The sequence below is a fragment of the Aethalodelphis obliquidens genome, unplaced genomic scaffold (assembly GCF_003676395.1).
Source record: "Aethalodelphis obliquidens isolate GAN/ISIS:26980383/991018 unplaced genomic scaffold, ASM367639v1 scaffold14, whole genome shotgun sequence".
Classification (NCBI taxonomy): domain Eukaryota; kingdom Metazoa; phylum Chordata; class Mammalia; order Artiodactyla; family Delphinidae; genus Aethalodelphis; species Aethalodelphis obliquidens.
Window position 1 is genome coordinate 19,229,989 of NW_020837958.1, and position 22,539 is coordinate 19,252,527.

Genomic DNA, 22,539 nt, shown 5'->3' on the forward strand with positions numbered 1-22,539 from the left:
CTTGATTTAAATATAGTCTAGTAGATCTTCACAATAGTGTATTATTCTTTGCCAGACACAGATCTGGACATTGGTCAACAAGAGATAATGGCTGACAGGACAGCAGAATATCCTAATGAGGAACGGTAAGGATGGTGATGCAAGAAGCAAGCAAAACTTAGAATTCAGTGCAGTAGTCAAGAGTTTTCTCTCCTGATTACATGATCTCATGCTTACCCTGCTTAGTTAGAGCATTTACAGCTGGTTCTGATCTCCACCTTCCGGCAAGGAGAAAAGGGGCTCTTTAGTTTCCAGGGCCCAGGTTTTATTGATCATGTTGGATTCTGAGGCTCCTTCTGCTGGCTGAGATGGTTAATTATATGTGTCAACTTGGCTGGGCCATAGTGCCAAGATATGTGATCAGACATTATTCTGGATGTTTCTGTGATGCTGTGTTTGAATGAGATTAACATTTAAAATGAGAGACTTTATGGTGGTCAGATTGCCCTCCATAACATGGCTGGCCTCATCCAATCAGTTGAAGACCTAAATGAAACCAAAGACTGACCACACCTAAACAAAAGGGAATTCTGTAGCAGAGGGCCTTCAGACTTAAACTGCAGCCTTGGGTCTTCTTTGGGCCTCAAGTCTGTCCCGCCCACCCTTCATTTATTGGACTTGCCAGCCTCCATAATCATGTGAGCCAATTACAAAAAATAAATCTTACAGTAGCCTATTGGTTCTGTTTGATGGTAAAGTCAAACACACTGCCCATGTAGAGTGTAATACACTCTAATACATTGATTCCAGACTTCACTCTAAATAACAGTATTGCCCTTATGCTTTACAAGAATACCTACTTTCAAAGAGTTTGCATAGAGTTGCACTCATGTTTGAAATGGAAAGTGGTCTCTAAAACTGTAGGTATTAGATTTCACTTATCTATTCCCAAATTTATTAATTTTACTTGGTTTTAAGCATCTTGAGTGCAAACACTATATTATATCCATCTTTGTATTCCTAGCATCCAGCCAATAGTAGAAGATTTTAGAAAGTGTGCTGAATTAAATAAATAGACGAATGAATGGCTCAATACTTACGTGCTAAAATATAGGTCTCAATGTGGATTAAATTAAATGAGATCAAGAATGTAAAGCATTGGGCTTCCCTGGTGGCGCAGTGGTTGAGAGTCCGCCTGCCAATGCAGGGGACAAGGGTTCGTACCCTGGTCCAGGAAGATCCCACATGCCGTGGAGCGGCTGGGCCCGTGAGCCATGGCTGCTGAGCCTGCGTGTCCGGAGCCTGTGCTCTGCAACGGGAGAGGCCACAACAGTGGGAGGCCCGCGTACTGCAAAAAAAAAAAAAATAAAATAAAATAAAGCATTTATCAAAATGCCTGGCCATAGCAAGAGTGCATCTAACATTAAGTTTCTGTTTTTTGAATGTGTATGTCAGAGATATAATTTCCTTCATTTCTGTAGTTTTCTATTTTAACATCTTTATTGGAGTAGGATTGCTTTATATTGTTGTGTTAGTTTCTGCTGTATAAAAAAGTAAATCAGCTATACTTATACTTATATCCCCATATCCCCTCCCTCTTGCATCTCGCTCCCACCCTTCCAATCCCACCACTCTAGGTGGTCACAAAGCACTGAGCTGACCTCCCTATGCTTTGCGGCTGCTTCCCACTAGCTATCCATTTTACATTTTGTAGTGTATATATGTCAATGCCACTCTCTCACTTTGTCCCAGCTTACCCTTCCCACTCCCTCTGTCCTTAAGTCCACTATACATCTGAGTCTTTTTTCCTGTCATGCCCGAAGGTTCTTCAGAACCTATTTTTTTTTAACATTCCATATATATGCATTAGCATACAGTATTTTTCTCTTTCTGACTTACTTCACTCTGTATGACAGACTCTAGGTCCAACCACCTCAATAAAAATAACTCAATTTCATTTCTTTTTATGGCTGAGTAATATACCATTGTACATATGTGCCACATCATCTTTATCCATTCATCTGTCGATGGACACTTAGGGTGCTTCCATGTCCTGGCTCTTGTAAATAGTGCTGCAATGAACATTGTGATACATGACTCTTTTTGAGTTATGGTTTCCTCAGGGTATGTGCCCAGTAGTGGGATTGCTGGGTCATATGGTAGTTCTATTTTTAGGTTTCTAAGGAACTTCAGTAGTGTTCTCCACAGAGGCTATATCAATTTATATTCCCACCAACAGTGCAAGAGGGTTCCCTTTTCTCCACATCCTTTGCAGCATTTTTTCTTGTAGATATTTTGATGATGGCCATTCTGACTGGTGCGAGGTGATACCTCATTGTAGTTTTTATTTGAATTTCTCTAATGATTAGTGATGTTGAGCATCCTTTCATGTGTTTGTTGTCAATCTGTATATCTTCTTTGCAGAAATGTCTATTTAGGTCTTCTGCCCGTTTTTGGATTGGGTTGTTTGGTTTTGATATTGAGCTGCACGAGCTGCTTGTATATTTTAGAGTTAATCCTTTGTCAGTTGCTACATTTGCAAATATTTTCTCCCATTCTGAGGTTGTTTTTTTGTCTTGTTTATGGTTTCCTTTGCTGTGCAAAAGCTTTTAAGTTTCATTAGGTCCCATTTGTTTATTTTTGTTTTTATTTCCATCTCTCTAGGATGTGGGTCAAAGAGGATCTTGCTGTGATTTATGTTATAGAGTGGTCTGCTTATGTTTTCTTCTAAGAGTTTTACAGTGTCTGGCCTTACATTTAGGTCTTTAATCCATTTTGAGTTTTTTGGGGGTATGGTGTTAGGAAGTGTTCTAATTTCATCCTTTTATATGTAGATGTCCAGTTTTCCCAGCACCACATATTGAAGAGGCTGTCTTTTCTCCATTGTATATTCTTGCCTCCTTTAACAAAAATAAGGTGACCAGATGGTCATGGCTTTATCTCTGGGCTTTCTATCCTGTTCCATTGATCTATCTTTCTGTTTTTGTGCCAGTACCATACTGTCATGATTACTGTACTTTGTAGTATAGTCTGAAGTCAGGGAGCCTGATTCCTCCAGCTCTGTTTATATTTCTCAAGATTGCTTTGTCTATTCGGGGTCTCTTGTATTTCCATACAAACTGTGAAATATTTTCTTCTAAATCTGGGAAAATGCCATTGGTAGTTTGATACGGATTGCACTGAATCTCTACATTGCTGTGGGAAGTAAAGTCATTTTCACAATGTTGATTCTGCCAATCCAAGAACATGTTATGTCTCTCCATTTGTTTGTATAATCTTTAATTTATTTCATCAGTATCTTAAAGTTTTCTGCATACAGGTCTTTTGTCTCCTTAGGTAGATTTATTCCTAGGAATTTTAATCTTTTTGTTGCAATGGTAAATGGGAGTGATTCCTTAATTTCCCTTACAAATGTTTCATCATTAGTGCACAGGAATGCAAGAGATTTCTGTGCATTAATTTTGTATCCTGATACTTTACCAAATTCATTGATTAGTGCTAGTAGTTTTCTGGTGGCATCTTTAGGATTCTCTATGTATAGTATCATATCATTGGCAAACAGTAACAGTTTTACTTCTTCCTTTCTGATTTGGATTCCTTTTATTTCTTTTTCTTCTCTAATTGCTGTGGCTAAAACTTCCAAAACTATATTGAATAAGAGTGGTGAGAGTGGGCAACCTTGTCTTGTTCCTGATCTTAGTGGAAATGACTTCAGTTTTTCACCATTGAGAACGATGTTGGCTGTGGGTTTGTCATATATGGCCTTTATTATGTTGAGGAAAGTTCCCTCTATGTCTACCTTCTGGAGAGTTTTAATTATAAATGGGCATTGAATTTTTTCAAAAGCTTTTTCTGCATCTATTGAGATGATCATATGGTTTTTATCCTTCAGTTTGTTAAAATGGTGGATCACATTGATTGATTTGCATATTTTGAAGAATCCTTGCAATCCTGGGATAAACCCCACTTAATCATGGTGTATGATCCTTTTAATGTGCTGTTGGATTCTGTTTGCTATTATTTTGTTGAGGATTTTTGCATCTATGTTCATCAGTGATATTGGTCAGTAGTTTTCTTTTTCTGTGACATCTTTGTCTGGTTTTGTTATCAGGGTGATGGTGGCCTCATAGAATGAGTTTGGGAGTGTTCCTCTCTCTGCTGTATTTTGGAAGAGTTTGAGAAGGATAGGTGTTAGCTCTTCTCTAGATGTTTGATGGAATTTGCCTGTGAAGTCATCTGGTCCTGTGCTTTTGTTTGGTGTAAGATTTTTAATCACAGTTTCAATTTCAGTGCTTGTCATTGGTCTATTTATATTTTCTACTTCTTCCTGGTTCAGTCTCAGAAGATTGTGCTTTTCTAAGAATTTGTCCATTTCTTCCAGGTTGTCCATTTTATTGGCATATAGTTGCTTGTAGTAATCTCTCATGATCCTTTGTATTTCTGCAGTGTCAGTTGTTACTTCTCCTTTTTCATTTCTAATTCTGTTGATTTGGGTCTTCTCCCTTTTTTTCTTGATGAGTCTGGCTAATGGTTTATCAGTTTTGTTTATCTTCTCAATGAACAAGCTTTTAGTTTTATTGATCTTTGCTATTATTTCCTTCATTTCTTTTTCATTGATTTGTGATCTAATCTTTATGATTTCTTTCCTTCTGCTAACTTTAGGGTTCTTTTGTTCTTTTTCTCTAATTGCTTTAGGTGTAACTATAGGTTGTTTATTTGAGATTTTTCTTGTTTCTTGAGGTAAGATTGTATTGTTATAAACTTCCCTCTTAGAACTGCTTTTGCTGCATCCTATAAGTTTTGGTCCGTTGCGTTTTCATTTTCATTTGTTTCTAGGTATTTTTTGATTTCCTCTTTGATTTCTTCAGTGATCTCTTGGTTATTTAGAAGCATATTGTTTAGCCTCCATGTGTTTTTATTTTTTACAGCTTTTTTTCTTGTTATTGATATCTAGTCTCATAGCATTGTGGTTTGAAAAGCTACTTGATATGATTTCAATTTTCTTAAATTTACCAACGCTTGATTTTTTTTTAACATCTTTATTGAGGTATAATTCCTTTACAATAGTGTGTTAGTTTCTGCCCCATAACAAATTGAATCAGTTATACATATACATATGTTCCCATATCTCTTCCCTCTTGCGTCTCCCTCCCTCCCTCCCTCCCTATCCCACCCCTCCAGGCGGTCACAAAGCACCGAGCTGATATCCCTGTGCCATGCGGCTGTTTCCCACTAGCTATCTACCTTACGTTTGTTAGTGTGTATATGTCCATGACTCTCTCTCGCCCTGTCACAGCTCACCCTTCCCCCTCCCCATATCCTCAAGTCCGTTCTCCAGTAGGTCTGTGTCTTTTTTCCTGTCTTACCCCTAGTTTCTTCATGACATTTTTTTTCTTCTTAAATTCCATATATATGTGTTAGCATACGGTATTTGTCTTTTCCTTTCTGACTTACTTCACTCTGTATGACAGACTCCAGGTCTATCCACCTCATTACAAATAGCTCAATTTCGTTTCTTTTTATGGCTGAGTAATATTCCGTTGTATATATGTCCCACATCTTCTTTATCCATTCATCCGATGATGGGCACTTAGGTTGTTTCCATCTCCGGACTATTGTAAATAGAGCTGCAATGAACATTTTGGTACATGACTCTTTTTGAATTTTGGTTTTCTCAGGGTATATGCCCAGTAGTGGGATTGCTGGGTCATATGGTAGTTCTATTTGTAGTTTTTTAAGGAACCTCCATACTGTTCTCCATAGTGGCTGAACCAATTCACATTCCCACCAGCAGTGTAAGAGTGTTCCCTTTTCTCCACACCCTCTCCAGCATTTATTGTTTCTAGATTTTTTGATGATGGCCATTCTGACTGGTGTGAGATGATATCTCATTGTAGTTTTGATTTGCATTTCTCTAATGATTAATGATGTTGAGCATTCTTTCATGTGTTTGCTGGCAGTCTGTATATCTTCTTTGGAGAAATGTCTATTTAGGTCTTCTGCCCATTTTTGGATTGGGTTGTTTGTTTTTTTGTTATTGAGCTGCATGAGCTGCTTATAAATTTTGGAGATTAATCCTTTGTCAGTTGTTTCATTTGCAAATATTTTCTCCCATTCTGAGGGTTGTCTTTTGGTCTTGTTTATGGTTTCCTTTGCTGTGCAAAAGCTTTGAAGTTTCATTAGGCCCCATTTGTTTATTTTTGTTTTTATTTCCATTACTCTAGGAGGTGGGTCAGAAAGGATCTTGCTGTGATTTATGTCATAGAGTGTTGTGCCTATGTTTTCCTCTAAGAGTTTGATAGTTTCTGGTCTTACATTTAGGTCTTTAATCCATTTTGAGCTTATTTTTGTGTATGGTGTTAGGGAGTGATCTAATCTCATACTTTTACATGTATCTGCCCAGTTTTCCCTGCACCACTTATTGAAGAGGCTGTCCTTTCTCCACTGTACATTCCTACCACCTTTATCAAAGATAAGGTGTCCATATGTGACAACACTTGATTTTTGACCCAAGATATGATCTATCCTGAAGAATTTTCCATAAGCACTTGAGAAGAAAGTGTATTCGGTTGTTTTGGGATGGAATGTCCTATAAATATTAACTTACTCCGTCTTGTTTAATGTTTCATTTAAAGTTTGTGTTTCCTTATTTATTCTCTGTTCAGTTGATCTGTCCATTGGTGAAAGTGGAGTGTTAAAGTCCCCTACTATTATTGTGTTACTGTCGATTTCCCCTTTTATAGCTATTAGCATTTACCTTATGTATTGAGGTGCTCCTAGGTTATGTATTGAGGAGCTCCTAGGTGCTCCTAGGGTGCATAAATATTTACAATTGTTATATCTTCTTCTTGGATTGATCCCTTGGTCATTCTGTACTATCCTTCTTTGTCTCTTAATAGTCTTTATTTTAAAGTCTATTTTGTCTGATATGAGAATTGCTACTCCAGCTTTCTTTTGACTTCCATTTGCATGGGCTATCTTTTTCCATCCCCTCACTTTCAGACTGTATGTGTCCCCAGGTCTGAAGTGGGTCTCTTGTAGACAGCATATATATAGGTCTTGTTTTTGTACCCATTCAGCTTGTCTATGTATTTTGGTTGGAGCATTTAATCCATTTACCTTTAAGGTAATTATAGATATTTATTTTCCTATTACCATTTTCTTAATTGTTTTGGGTTTGTTTTTGTAGGTCTTTTCCTTCTCTTGTGTTTCTTGCCTAGAGAAGTTCCTTTAACATTTGTTGTAAAGCTGGTTTGGTGGTGCTGAATTCTCTTAACTTTTGCTGTAAAGCTCTTAATTTCTCTGTCAAATCTGACTGAGATCCTTGCCAGATAGAGTAATCTTGGCTGTAGGTTTTTCCCTTTCATCACTTTAAATATGTCCTGACACTCCCTTCTGGCTTGCAGAGTTTCTGCTGAAAGATCAGCTCTTAACCTTATGGGGATTCCCTTGTATGTTATTTGTTACTTTTTCCTTGCTGCTTTCAATATTTTTTCTTTGTGCTTAATTTTTGACAGTTTTGTGTGTCTTGGTGTGTTAGTTCTTGGATATATCTTGTATGGGACTCTCTGTACTACCTGGGCTTGATTGACTATTTCCTTTCCCATATTAGGGAAGTTTTCAACTATAATCTCTTCAAGTATTTTCTCAGTCCCTTTCTTTTCCTCTTCTTCTTCTGAGACCCCTATAATTTGAATGTTGGTGCATTTAATGTTGTCCCAGAGGTCTCTGAGACTGTCCTCAATTCTTTTCATTCTTTTTGTTTATTCTGCTCTGTGGTGGTTATTTCCACTATTTTATCTTAAATGTCACTTATCCATTCTTCTGCCTCAGTTATTCTGCTATTGATTCCTTCTAGAGAATTTTTCATTTCATTTCTTGTGTTGTTCATCATTGATTATGTTCTCTTTAGTTCTTCTAGGTCCTTATTAAATGTTTCTTTTATTTTCTCCAATCTATTTCCAGATTTTGGATCATCTTTACTATCATTACTCTGAATTCTTTTTCAGGTAGTCTGCCTATTTCCTCCTCATTTGTTTGGTTAAGTGGGTTTTTATCTTGCTCCTTCATCTGCTGTGTATTTCTCTGTGTTCTCATTTCACTTAACTTACTGTGTTTGGGGGTCTTCTTTTTGCAGGCTGCAGGTTAGTAGCTCCCGTTTTTCTGGTGTCTGCCCCCAGTGCATAATGTTGGTTCAGTGTGTTGTGTAGGCTTCCTGGTGGAGGGGACTGGTGCCTGTGTTCTGGTGGATGAGGCTGGATCTTGTCTTTCTGGTGGGCAGGGCCACATCCGTTTGTTTGTTTTGGGGTGTCAGTGAACTTAGTATGATTTTAGGCAGCCTCTCTGCTAATAAGTGAGGTTGTATTCCTGTCTTGCTAGTTGTTTGGCATGGGGTGTCCAGCTCTCGAGCTTGCTGATCATTCAGTGGAGCTGGGTCTTAGCATTGAGATGGAGATCTCTGGGAGAGCTCTAGCTGATTGATATTACATGGGGCCAGGAGGTCTCTCCTACCTCAACTCAACTCAACTCTCCTACCTCAGAGGCTCAGGCCTGACACCAGGCCTGAGCACCAAGACCCTGTCAGCCACATGGCTTAGAAGAAAAGTGAGAAAAGAAAGATAGAAAGAAAGAGAAAAAATAAAATAAATTTTTTAAATAAAAATATTTTTTAAATATTAAAATAAAAATAGTAATAAAAAAAAGAAGAGAGCAACCAAACCAATAAACAGATCCACCAATGATAACAAGCACTAAAAACTAAACTAAGATAAACATATAAATCAGAAACTTGTCAGTCACATACAGCAAACCCCAATTCTACAGTTGTTCCCAAAGTCCACCACCTCAATTTTGGGATGATTTGTTGTCTATTCAGGTATTCCACAGATGCAGGATACATCAAGTTGATTATGGAAATTTAATCCACTGTTTCTGAGGCTGCACAGAGAAATTTCCCTTTCTCTCCTTTGTTCTCACAGCTCCTGGGGTTCAGCTTTGGATTTGGCCCCACCCCTGAATGTAGGTCGCCCTCGAATCTGTTCTTTGCCCAGACAGTAGCTGGTTAAAGGAGCGGCTGATTAGGTGTCTCTGGCCAGGGGGAGAGAGGGGTATGGCATGTGGGGCAAGCCTATGGGGGCAGGGGCCAGCATGATGTTGCAACAGACTGAAGTGCACCGTGTGTTCTCCCAGGGAAGTTGTCCCTGGATCACGGCACCCTGGCAGTGGCAGGCTGCACAGGCTCCTGGGAGGGGAGATGTGGATAGTGACCTGTGCTTGCACACAGGATTCTTGGTGGCTGCAGCAGCAACGTTAGCATTTCATGTCCGTCTCTGGTGTCCATACTGACAGCCACGGCTTGTGCCCATCTCAGAAGCTCGTTTAGGCAGTGCTCTGAATCTCCTCTCCTCAAGCACCAGAAACAATGGTCTCTTGACTCTTAGGCAGGTCCAGACTTTTTCCCGGACTCCCTCCCGGCTAGCTGTGGTGCACTAGCCCCCTTCAGGCTGTGTTCACACAGCCAACCCCAGTCCTCTCCCTGGGATCTGACCTCCGAAGATGGAGCCTCAGCTCCCAGCCCCCACCTGCCCCGGCAGGTGAGCAGACAAGCCTCCCAGGCTGGTGAGTGCTGGTCAGCACCAATCCTCTGTGCAGGAATCTCTCCACTTTGCCCTCTGCACCCCTGTTGCTGCACTCTCCTCTGTGACTCTGAAGCTTCCCCCCCACCCCACCCCCATTTCCACCAGTGAAGGGGCTTCTTAGTGTGTGAAAGCTTTTCCTCCTTCACAGCTCCCTTCCAGAGGTGCAGGTCCCATCCGTATTCTTTTGTGTGTTTTTTCCTCTTTCTTTTATCCTACCCAGGTACGTGGGAGTTTCTTGCCTTTTGGGAAGTCTGAGGTCTTCTGCCAGCGTTCAGTAGGTGTTCTGTAGGAGTTGTTCCACATGTACATGTATTTTTGATGTATTTGTGGGAAGGAAGGTGATCTCCACGTCTTACTCCTCTGCCATCTAACATTAAATAGTAATATCTATTACAGGCATACCTTGTTTCATTGCACTTCACTTTATTGCACTTCACGGATGCAGTGGGTTTTGGGTTTTTCTGTATCACAAATTGTAGGATTTTGACAACTCTGCATCAAGCCAATCTATCAGCACCATTTTTCCACCAGCACTTGTTCGTTTTATGTCTCTGTGTCACATTTTGGTAATTCTCATGTTATTTCATGCTTTTTCTTTTTATTATATTTGTTATGGTGATTTGGGATCTGTGAACTTTGATGTTACTATTTTAATTATTTGGGGGCACAAGGAACCATGCCCATAAAAGATGGTGAACTTATTGATAAATGGGTATGTTCTGACTGCTCTACCTACCTGCTTCTGTTCCCTCATCTCTCTCCCTCTTCTTGGGTCTCCCTATTCCCCGAAATACAACAATATTGAAATTAGGACAATTAATACCCCTATAATGGCCTCTAAGTGTTCAAATGAAAGAGAGTCACATGTCTCTCACGTTAAATCAAAAGCTAGAAATGATTAACCTTAGTGAGGAAGGCACACCAAAAGCTGAGACATGCTGAAAACTAGGTCTCTTACTCCAAACACTTAGCCAAGTTGTGAATGCAAAGGAAAAGTTTTTGAAGAAAATTAAACAAGCTATTCCAGTGAATGCATGAATGATATGTGAAACAGCCTTACTCCTGACATGGAGAAAGTTTTTAGTGGTCTGGATAGAAAATCAAACCAGTCACAACATTCTCTTAAGACAAAGTCTAATCCATAGCAAGGCCTTAACTCTGTTCAATGCTATGAAGGCTGATAGAGGTAAAGAAGCTGCAAAAGAAAAGTTTGAAGCTAACAGAGGTAATTCACAAAGTTTAAGGAAAGAAGCTGTCTCCATGACATAAAAGTGCAAAATGAAGCAGCGAGCACTGATGTAGAAGGTACAGCAAGTTATCCAGAAGTTCTAGCTGAGATAATTAATGAAAGTGGCTACACTAAACAACAGATTTTCAATGTAAACAAAACAGCCTTTCAGTTGGAAGAAGATGTCATCTAGAACTTTCATAGATAGAGAGGAGAAGTCAATGCCTGGCTTCAAAGCTTCAAAGGAAAAGCTGACTCTCTTGTTAGGGGCTAATGCAGCTGGTGACTTTAGGATGAAGTCAATGCTCATTTACCATTCTAAACATCCTAGGGCCCTTAAGAATTATGCTAAATCTACTCTGCCTGTGCTCTATAAATAGACCAACAAAGCCTGGATGATAGCACAACTGTTTACAACATGGTTTACTGACTATTTCAAGTCTACTGTTGAGACCTACTACTCAGAAAAAGGATTCCTTTCAAAATACTACTGCTCATTGACAATGCACCTGGTCACCCAAGAGCTCTAATGGAGATGTACAAGATTAATGTTTCCAAGTCTGCTAACACAACATCCGTTCTGCGGCCCATGGATCAAGGAGTAATTTCTACTTTCAAGTCTTATTATTTAATAAATATATTTCATAAGGCTATAGCTGCTACAGATAGTGATACCTCTGATGGATCTTGGCGAAGTCACATGGAAACCTCTGGAAAGGATTCACCATTCTAGATGTCATTAGGAACATTTGTGATTCAGGGGAAGAGGTCAAAACATCAACAGTAACTGTAGTTTGGAAGAAGCTGATTCCAACCCTCATGGATGACATCGAGGGGTTCAAGGCTTCAGTGAAGGAAGTAATTGCAGACGTGATGGAAATAGCAAGAGAACTAGAAGTAGATGTGGAGCCGGAAGATATAACTGAATTGTTGTAGTCTTATGACAAAACTTTAATGGATGAAGAGCTGCTTCTTATGGATAAGCAAAGAAAGTGATTTCTTGAGATGGGATCTACTTCTGTGAACATACTTTAAAGATTGTTGAAATGACAACAATGTATTTTGAATATTACATAAACTTAGCTTACAAAGCAGAGGCAGGTTTTGAGAGGATTGACTCTATTTCTAAAAGAAGTTCTATTGTGGGTAAAATGCTATCAAACAGCATTTCATGTTACAGAGAAATCATTCATGAAAGTAAGAGTCAGTCGATGCGGCAAACGTCACTGTTGCCTTATTTTAAGAAATTGCTGCAGCCATGCCAACCTTCAGCAGCACCACCCTGATCAGTCAGCAGCCATCAACACTGAGGCAAGACCCTCCACCAGCAAAAATTTACAACTTGTTGAAGACTCAGATAATGGTTAGCATGTTTTAGCACTAAAGTATTCTTTAATTAATGTATGTACATTGTTTTAGACATAATGCTATTGAACCCTTAATAGACTACAGTATAGTGTGAACATAACTTTTCATATGCACTGGGAAACCAAAAATTTCAAGTGACTCACTTTACTATAATATGCACTTTACTACAGTGGTCCGGAATCTAAACCTGCAATAACTCTGAGACATGCCCATACTGTATCCTGGAAAGGTACCAAGGTCAAAGGCAGGATATCAGTCCAAACAGTCTTTAATCAAAAGGTAAGCTGAGAACAAAACTGCACTGTAAATGCTGAGACAGAAGAAGAGATTGAGGAAGCTGAGAAACTGGGATCTGAGTGAAGCAGGCAAGTAGAAAATGGTCTAAATGAGTTCTGAAAACAGAGCATTGTTGTCTGAGGGACTTGATATGTTTATCTAGGTGGCCCTCATTTGAGCAAACCAGTTTATCCAAAGATACTAGAGCTAGAAGGACAGTGACAGTGCCCTAAACACTTTCTAACAAATAATGGATGGGTGGGGCCCAGAGAAATCACCTGCTCACATCAATGCCAGAGCCTCTACATCCCCCAGAAACTGCTTCCTCCTGTCCACGTTAAGGCTCAGAGCTTCCCTACCTCGTATGCTCTCAGTGTCTGACCCGACTGTTAACGTTACAGCACTCATTTCACTGACTCATTAGTGACTACACACCTGCAGGAAACAGATGACACACTCAGACTGGGAAAATTAAAGTGAACTTAAAAGGATTCTTGACAGAATGGTGGAGAACATATAGGGAAACTACATGGAGTGGTGCACTACCCCAAGTTGAGTGACGGAGGATCAAAATGCCCACCCCCAGGCCTGAAGGAGCATGACAAGGGAGCCATGAGGGAACCTGGAGAGACAGAGGGAGTGGGGTGGAGAAGAATGACTGACAGAACTACAGCTTTTACTTGAGGGAAATACCCAGCCCGAGGATGTGGACAGAACCAGAGTGATAATCACCTGACCTCGTTCTGCTCCCACCTACTGGTCAGCTAATGCCCCAACTAAACCCAGCCAGAAGCCAGAGGACAAAGGAGCCCAAGGTCAGCTCTGGGGTTCAGAGCAGGGCAGGAAAGTGTAGAGAGTCAACTGGGAAGAGCCATGAACATCAGATATCCGGCACATTGCCCCACCTTCCTAAAGCTCTGGCACTGCCTCAGAAGGGACTAACTTCATATGGTTGCCCTGGGGTAAAGCCAACAGCCTGTCTTCTTTCATAGCCTCATCCACCTCGCAAACCTGTACACTCAGCTCTTTCACATCAGGGTGAAATCCTCCTGCTCCTGGTCCAGTGCTTTTCTTTTCCCAACTACCTTCTTGTTTACTCATAGGAAGAGACTAGTGTGCACATACCTCCAGGCCTTGGGACAGGTTCTGACATGCCAGAATTGGCTGGACATGTCCATGCTAGGACCTCCATGACACAATAAAATATGTACTTGGCACTAAAAATCAACTGATTACAACGGAATCTTCCTTGGATGAGTTAGATACCTCAGGATTTTGCAGGGCCCCAGGTCAGGATTCTCAATGTCAATAGTCATTGCACAAAACAGTATAAAATATGATTCTGTTTTTTTTTTTTTAGGGTTTGATTATTTGCATCCTGGATTAATAGCACTTCACTACATGCTCCAAATTAACAGCTTCTGAAGTTTTTTGCTTTGTTTCGTTTTGTTTTTTAAAGTTTGATAATTTTGTAAACCTGCCTTGAAATTCCTAGTTCTTAATACTGGCCAGAACCCAAAATAGAAACTGAAAACAAAGGAAAGAAACTGTTCTCACAAGTCAGAATTAGGCAGCATCAGAAATCATGAAAGGGGTTGGAAAACATTTTTAGACTGGTTTTACAACTCCTGTTAGCCTACATAATTGATATCACCACCAAAATTTACCTTGACAGGGCTTTGAAAACTTTTGAAATTCACCTTCCTAAATGAATGCAATTCATAATTCCATGAAGAATGCTAAGTGTTCCCCCTCCCACCCGTTACACTGAATTGGAATTGTATACCATGTTGGAAATTCTAAAGTCAAGTTTGAAGAATCACCTTGAAGCCATTAATTACCAGATAATGCTCCAACCAAAGAAAAGGCTTATAGATGAATAAAAGAACTCACAGGGTGGCCTAACACTAAATTATTTTCTTGGGACCATTGTGGAGGCAATGTCTCTTGGGTGCCAAGTCTGGCACTAGACAAAATGGTGAAGCTGTTTTCAGTCACATGTGCTCCATCCAGTTGCCTTTATATTCGATAACTTCCATGAGGCTTCCAGGGCCACCTCACCCAGGCCTCCCTGATAACTCAGTTCTCTTCCCAGGCAGGAAGACTTCCTTATTTGGTTAGATAAGAAAGCTTAACCTTCCTATCTTCCTTCCTAGATAATATGCTAAAAAGCGGTTGGAAAATAAAATAAAATAAAATAAAAAGCGGTTGGTTTTTTAACTCCAGTATGTGGCTTTAAGGAGATTTATCCATGATGGAAAAGACCCGGCCAAGGAATCAGGGGGATTAGGTTCTTGCTTCAACCCTGCCACCAAAGGCAATTGTGATCTTGGAATAATCACTTGATCTCTCTGTGTCTCATTTTCTTCTTCTGTAACATGCAGGTGTTGGATAATGTCAGTGACTTCCAGGCTATTTCTTTTAGCCTTTTTCAAATGTAGTCTTACATGGAAGCTCAATATGTGAAGCAGAAAAAGGCAGAGCTGCTCTGATTTGAGGAAAAGGTAATTTCCACCAATCCTGTTCACCTGACCATCACACTTCCCTGTATCTCTTAAGTTCACCTTGCATTCAAAGTATTACCTTTGGCCCTTGCCTGTGGCTCATGATCTCTGAAGTTCTGATTAAAAAGCAGAACTCTGGGTCCCACACTTAAGATCTACTAAATCAGCCTGGGTAGAGCTGGGGCTCAGGAATCTTCTTTTAAACAAGCATCTCAGGTGAATCTCATGAACACAAAAATTTGAGCACGTTGAAAAGCACCAGACCAGATATTTCTGAAATCTTTTTCTATGCCAACATTCTAGCAGTGTTGCTCAATATTTAAGATTTACAAAGCCGTTTGAAATCTGATGAAAGAAATGAATCTTCTGTCTGAGAAAACTGCAAACACACACACACACACACACACACACACACAGGCACATATGTGAAATTTGTCTAGAATTACAGCGAGCTTAAATACCCAGTTATGTATCTCCTTGATATCCATCATGGACACTCTATGGGCCCATAGTTAAAACCCCTGTGATATCCATGACCTGACAGTGGTATTTCAGGATGAATGTGGTGATTCATTAGAGAAGGAGCCCTTCTGGCATTAAATCAAACACTATTAGTTGCTGATATTGTACTAAACCAAAGGTTGCCTCCAACGTAAAACCTCTAACCCAAATTCAAACTTGTTCAAAATGCTTAGTACTTCCTTTTTGGGTTTTGTTTGTTTTTTAATTTTTTTAATTAGCAGAAATAGTGTCAGCCTGAATTTTTCTCAAATACTTCACTACAGGTATGAGGATAAAATGGCTAAACTCCAGCAAACCAGCTGACACATTTCCAAGATTCTTGCTGTAAGGGCTATTCAGTTCCCAATTGATTTGTTTCTCAGATTGGATGCACAGACAATCCTGCCCATGGAACACAAGGGTCATGTCTTCTGACAGGAATGATGTGGTCACCTCATGGCTGAAAGCCCAGGCATTCTTTTCAAAGCACCAAGGAATGAGTTTAGGACTAGTTTTCAACCTGCCAACAAATAAAACTGTGTGGTGGCACCGAGCACCCTTATAAAGGGCTGATCCCTAAATATTCACAGACATGACAGGAGTAGGATGGTCCTTTCCCAAAAGCCTGTCTCCATTTTCCACGTGCCACCCAGATGTGCCATGTGGAGTGGGAACGCTAGCATACAACATAGGCAAGGTGCTGTACCACCTATATGAGTTCTTTATTCTTTTTTAAAAAAAAACTTCCTCTTGCAATTTGAGTGATTTTGGCTTTCATTCTGCCTTTGGCTCAACAGCTAAAGCCCCTCTCCAAGTCAGCTCCCCCACCTACGTATTCCCAGTTAATAGGGAACCACTTAACTACGTGAACATTAACTAATTTGAAGTTTGCTTTTCATCCTAGCACTAATAGGAGAGGAGGAATGTGTTTGTGTTTGCAAGTTTTCCATGTGGGTTAAGCAAAGATTGTTTGCTCAAGTGTGAAGCTTGGAAGAGAAAGAAAAAACAAGGCCCATGTCTCATCTTGTCCTTTGGAGGTAGGCAGAAGAGCCATTGTTCCCAGTGCAGCTGAAACTTGTGGGCTGAGAAACCACTGGAGCCTATTCTCTGAGGTTTCTGAAAATTTTCCTCACAGACTTATCATTGTCAGCAACCGTGGCGGGCTGTTTTGTTTTGCCTTTCATTCCTTATTTATTGCTAAAGTAAATGGCAATGACAGTTGAGAATGGAAAGGGTGGCAAGCCATAGTGAAATATAGGAATAAGGCATTGATCTAAACAAGAGAAGTTACTAAAAAGGAAAAGGAGTTCCTTCTCTAAAAGCTCAAAGTACCTTTCATATGCCAGCAAAGCTGGACCGAAAGCAAAATTATTTTTAAAGGTAAACAGATAACAAGTGGCTCATCCAGAACTCCAGGGTGGATTTCTACTCCCTCCTACAAGGAAAAGATTGCCTTTTAATTCTTTGTAGGTAAGACAAGGCACAGAACAATGGGGAGAAACATGTTTGAAGGTAAAAAATGGATATATAATACTAAAGGAGAAGCTACAAGATCCCTTAAAATATAACCCTAGCTTTCATGGTCTTAAAAACAAGAATACCCTGGTTTCCCCTGTCCTTAGCTGAGCCATGGCCAAAATAAGGATGCTGCTATTAATCAGGGACTTGGGATTCTGCGTTTTTGATCTTGGCTTATTTGTTTAGTGGAATATACAGCATCTTCCATGTTTCTGCTTACATTATAGTTATCGTGATGAGCCAGTAGTATCTATTCTGAATGCCCTGATTTTGCCCCATTAGTAAAAAAATGGCAATATATAGATACAATGTTTCAATGTTTCCCAATAACCAAAACGATAGAATCCTAGGTCTTCAACATGGTTTGCATGGACTTCTATAATCTGATCCTTGCTTACTGTTCCAGCTCCAAGCACTAATATTTTGCCTCTTGAACTGCATGTTCCAATAATTTCAGAAACGTTAATTTCCTCTGAATCATTGTGCTACTTTAAGCCTCTATAGGTTTTCCAATGATATTCTATCTCCCTGGGCGACCCTCTCCCCTTACTCATTCTTTTCCCTGTACCTAATCCAACTTATCTATCCAGACATAACTCAGGTGTCATCACATCTAGGAAGTCATTCTTAACACACCAAACCACTCCCTCACATGAGATTAGGCACCTGGGCATGACATCCTCAGGAGAACTACCATATTTTATTGAAACTATTTTTGTGTTTATCTCTGCTACTATATCATGTGTTCCTCAAGGACAAAGATGATGCCTTATTCCCACTGCCAAGCAAAAAGAAGACACAATTGAATTTAATCAAAGAAAGACAGAGTAGTATGAAGTACTAGAGGGAAAAAACATTGAACTTCAATGACAAAGACATGATAGGCAAGCCTATCTTGCCTCTCAAACTCACCAGCTGAAGCTCACTTTGCTGCTGCCATCTTCATCTTCAGTCTTCCCTACATGCTAGCACAGTTCCTTGGCAAGTCCCATGGCATGGTCCACTGTAGCCTGGCTCTTCATGCCCAGTGCCCACTGAACTCCAACTCTGACAGTCTCTGCTCCAATCTTTGAATCTGAACAAACTGTTCTCCAATATTCCCACCACCCAGTAACATCCAACAGCTGACATCTAGGGTAGCACTGACCTAGGACCAGACAGAAACCACATTCCTGTTCCCTATCAGTTCATTATTCCCTCCACAATGATTCTAAATGACTGTCTTAAATTTTAATTTCCTGTAATAAGAATGAAAGGAAGCTGCAAATGATGGTTTCACTTATTTGACTGAGTCTTATTCATCTCTCTTTTTTAGGGACCCAACATAATGTCTAAAATATAGGATACACTTGATGAGTAGGAATTAATTAAGTAAGTATAATTTCTATGGTTCTTTTCAAGCTTATGATTAGATGCCTTGTAGCAGAGACGAATAATCATCTACCAAGATGTGTGCTCCACTCTTCACAGTGTTAAGTTGGTGCTGGGAAGAGGCTTCTTAGCCGAGGACTACATTTCCCAGCACCCTTCAAATCTATTGCAGCCATGTGACCAGTTTTTACCAATGAAATGGAAGTAGAAGAAACATATGGCTTCTCTAATTCAGGGCTTTGAAGAAGTGTTTAAAACTTCTCCATGCTCTTTTATTCCTGCTGGTTCAATGCAAAGGACAAAAGTGCCCTAGAGCAAAGTCTGGCACACTTTCTATGTAAAAGGATAGATAGTAAATATTTTATGCTTTGTTGCCATATGATCTGTCACAACTACTCCATTCTGCCTTTATAGTGCAAAAGCCACCGTGGACAACACATAAACAAACATTTAAGGCTGTATTCCAATACGGCTTTATTCACAAAAATAAGTGGAGTGTCATATTTAGCCCACACGACATAATTTGCCAACCCCTGCTTTAGAGGACAGCAGAGCATGAGATGGAAGAAACCTGAATACCTGAATCCCACATGGAGAAAAAGCAGCAACACAGACCAGGATCACCACTCTTGGTTTATTACATGAGTATAATAGCTAACTTCTACTTTGTTAAGCCACTGAAATTTTGGAGCTTACTTATTAAATAAGTTAGTATTGCCTTTACTAACATATAATCCTAGTGTTGAATAAAAGAAATGAGAATTAAATATGTAAACTTTAAAAAGCCACCAAGATGAGTTTAAGGCAAAGCCACAAAATTTTGTTCTCTTGCTCACCTGTTCTCTGAACCATTCTGGCTCCTAGAATCATTTTTTTTCTCATGCTTTTCTTCCTACTCTCCTACCCCTATCTTACACTCTATTATATGGTCAAATCAAAATGACGTTAAACATGATATATTTAAAAAGAGTCATGTACCAAAATGTTCATTGCAGCTCTATTTACAATAGCCCGGAGATGGAAACAACCTAAGTGCCCGTCATCGGATGAATGGATAAAGAAGATGTGGCACATATATACAATGGAATATTACTCAGCCATAAAAAGAAACAAAATTGAGCTATTTGTAATGAGGTGGATAGACCTAGAGTCTGTCATACAGAGTGAAGTAAGTCAGAAAGAGAGAGACAAATACCGTATGCTAACACATATATATGGAATTTAAGGAAAAAAATGTCATGAAGAACCTAGGGGTAAAGCAGGAATAAAGACGCAGACCTCCTAGAGAACGGACTTGAGGTTATGGGGAGGGGGAAGGGTGAGCTGTGACAGGGCGAGAGAGAGTCATGGGCATATACACACTAACAAACGTAGTAAGGTAGATAGCTAGTGGGAAGCAGCCGCATGGCACAGGGATATTGGCTCGGTGCTTTGTGACAGCCTGGAGGGGTGGGATAGGGAGGGTGGGAGGGAGGGAGACGCAACAGGGAAGACATATGGGAACATATGTTTATGTATGACTGATTCGCTTTGTTATAAAGCAGAAGCTAACACACCATTGTAAAGCAATTATACCCCAATAAAGATGTTAAAAAAAAAAAAAAAAAACATGATATATTTTATTCCATAGGTCTATTTTAATACTGTACTGGCTACACTTAACTCTGTATATACATATTATTTCTTTAAACTTAGTAACAAGATGCCATAGATAACCTGATAAAGGAATATAGCCACTATATGTCACACCCAAAGGTACTGCTGTCCTCTATGGACAAAGCTGTTTGGTGATCTGTGGGAAAAGTAAAAGGCCTAGCCCCTTCCTTTGTGTTAATGTCCATTAGAGGGCCCTAAAGCTATGCCGCTTGAACCTGATGTGTCCTGGCGTGTAGTAAAATTCTCATTTAACTTCTAATTAGAAAGCTATCTCAGCCTAGGCATCAAACATGTGTCCAAAGTCTGGAGGGAGTGGGGGAAGATTTGGGAGTTGGTGAAGGGAGGGGGATGGAGTGGTTGACACTTTTGCCAGGAATAAGTTGAAGACACATCCTCACTCTAAGCTCATAATTGTTCCTGCCCCTGATAACTAAAGAATTGTAAGTGGGTATATCTTACCAGGATTTCGGTGTAAGTAATAGCAAATTCAAAATTCAAATCAACCAGATCTAAACAACGAAGGGCATTTGTTATCTCATTTAAGTGAAAAAAGTTAGGATGGGGTTTAGGAATAGTTTGATCCGGGCTATGGCTCTATTTCCTTACAATTCACTTATCTCTGTCCTACATATTATAGCTGTATCCAAATGTCTCCCTATGTCACTGCAGCAGCCCCAGGCCTTACAACTGTACATCACACCATTCAAAGTAAGGGAGTGGTTTTATTCTTTCTCCAATCATAGATAAAATAATCCCATGTTCTGACTTGACTAACTTGATCAGGTAGATGGCACATGTTCCTTGGTTAGACCTGTCATTGCTAGTCCCTGACACAATTGCTGTTCCAAAGGGGATGAGAAAATACTGATTCACTTTTTCTAATTAGGGCCCACCCAATCTGCATACTAACCATATAACAGGAGAGGGGTGGAGTGGATCTGTAAAGGCAATCACAATGTCCAGCCCACTAAGTCAAGGTCAACACATCTGGTCCCTTTCCTAGAGTCTCCCCCAGGGCATGCTTCAGGTCCTCATACAGTAGATTCCATGCTACTGTACCTCACCAACTTGCCAGATCCTGCTTTGCTGGCTTACGAGTAAGAAATCATCCCTGTTTTGCTGCTGAAGGAGCTGAGAATCAGAGTTAAGTCATCCTCCTAAGAAGTTGCAGCTAATGAGTGGTACAGCAAGGGTACAGACACAGCTCCACCTGACTCAATTTCATGTTCTCATGCCCCACCATGATATCCCTCACCCTAACAAAATGATAGGTCAAAGTTGGAAGATATTATCACCCCAGCCCGGCTTACCATGTTAGGAGACGTCCCATCTGAACAGTGGGCTCTGCTCTGCTTTCTTACATTGAGTGTTTTCTATAAGTACAGAATCTACAGTCTGTGCCTGAAAAAATGTATTCTGGGTCCTTTAATCATCTAGGTGTCTAAGTACAATCCTTGCATTGAATAGAAAGTGTGTATATGTGTGTATGTGAGAGTGCACATGTGCATATGTTCTGTTTCCCAGTGTTCTTAAAATCTTAACAGTAGACTGGGGGGCTCTGGGAGGGCTCACGCCAAGGAGCACTTCCCAGAACTTCTGCTGCCAGTGTCCTTGTCCTCACAGTGAGACAGAGCCACCCCCTACCTCTGCAGAAGACCCCCAACACTAGCAGAGACATCAGAAATACATCTACACGTGGAACAACTCCTACAGAACACCTACTGAACGCGGGCAGAAGACCTCAGACCTCCCAAAAGGCAAGAAACTCCCCGTAGGGCAAAAGAAAAAAAGAATAAACAGAGACCAAAGGATAGGGACGGGGCCTGCACAAATGGGAGGGAGCCGTGAAGGAGGAAAGGTTTCCACACACTAGGAAGCCCCTTCGCGGGCGGAGACTGTGGTTGGCGGAGGAGGGGAGCTTCGGAGCCGCAGAGGAGAGCGCAGCAACAGGGGTGCGGAGGGCAGAGCGGAGAGATTCCCGCACAGGGGATCGGTGCCGACCGGCACTCACCAGCCCAAGAGGCTTGTCTGCTCACCTGCCGGGGCGGGCGGGGCTGCGAGCTGCGGCTCGGGCTTCGGTTGGAGCGGAGCACAGGGAGAGGACTGGGGTTGGCTGCGTGAACACAGCCTGAAGGGGGTTAGTGCACCACGGCTAGCCGGGAGGGAGTCCGGGAAAAGGTCTGGAGCTGCCGAAGAGGCAAGAGACTTTTTCTTCCCTCTTTGTTTCCCGGTGCGCGAGGAGAGAGGATTAAGAGCGCTGCTTAAAGGAGCTCCAGAGACGGGCGCGAGCCGCGGCTAACAGCGCAGACCCCAGAGACGGGAATGAGACACTAAGGCTGCTGCTGCCACCACCAAGAAGCCTGTGTGTGAGCACAGGTCACTATCCACACCCCCCTTCCGGGAAGCCTGTGCAGCCCGCCACTGCCAGGGTCCCGGGATCCAGGGACAGCTTCCCCGGGAGAACATACAGCGCGCCTCAGGCTGGTGCAATGTCACGCTG

General features: G+C 40.9%; 1 long non-coding RNA gene across 1 annotated transcript; it reads left to right on the forward strand.

The window, feature by feature from the left end:
• The first annotated feature begins 2,758 nt into the window (after positions 1-2,758).
• LOC113625209 (uncharacterized) lies at positions 2,759-21,711 on the forward strand. Its single transcript, XR_003434578.1, has 3 exons — positions 2,759-2,769; positions 2,814-2,815; positions 21,587-21,711. It is a non-coding gene; the product is annotated as an uncharacterized LOC113625209 (long non-coding RNA).
• Positions 21,712-22,539: the final 828 nt, after the last annotated feature.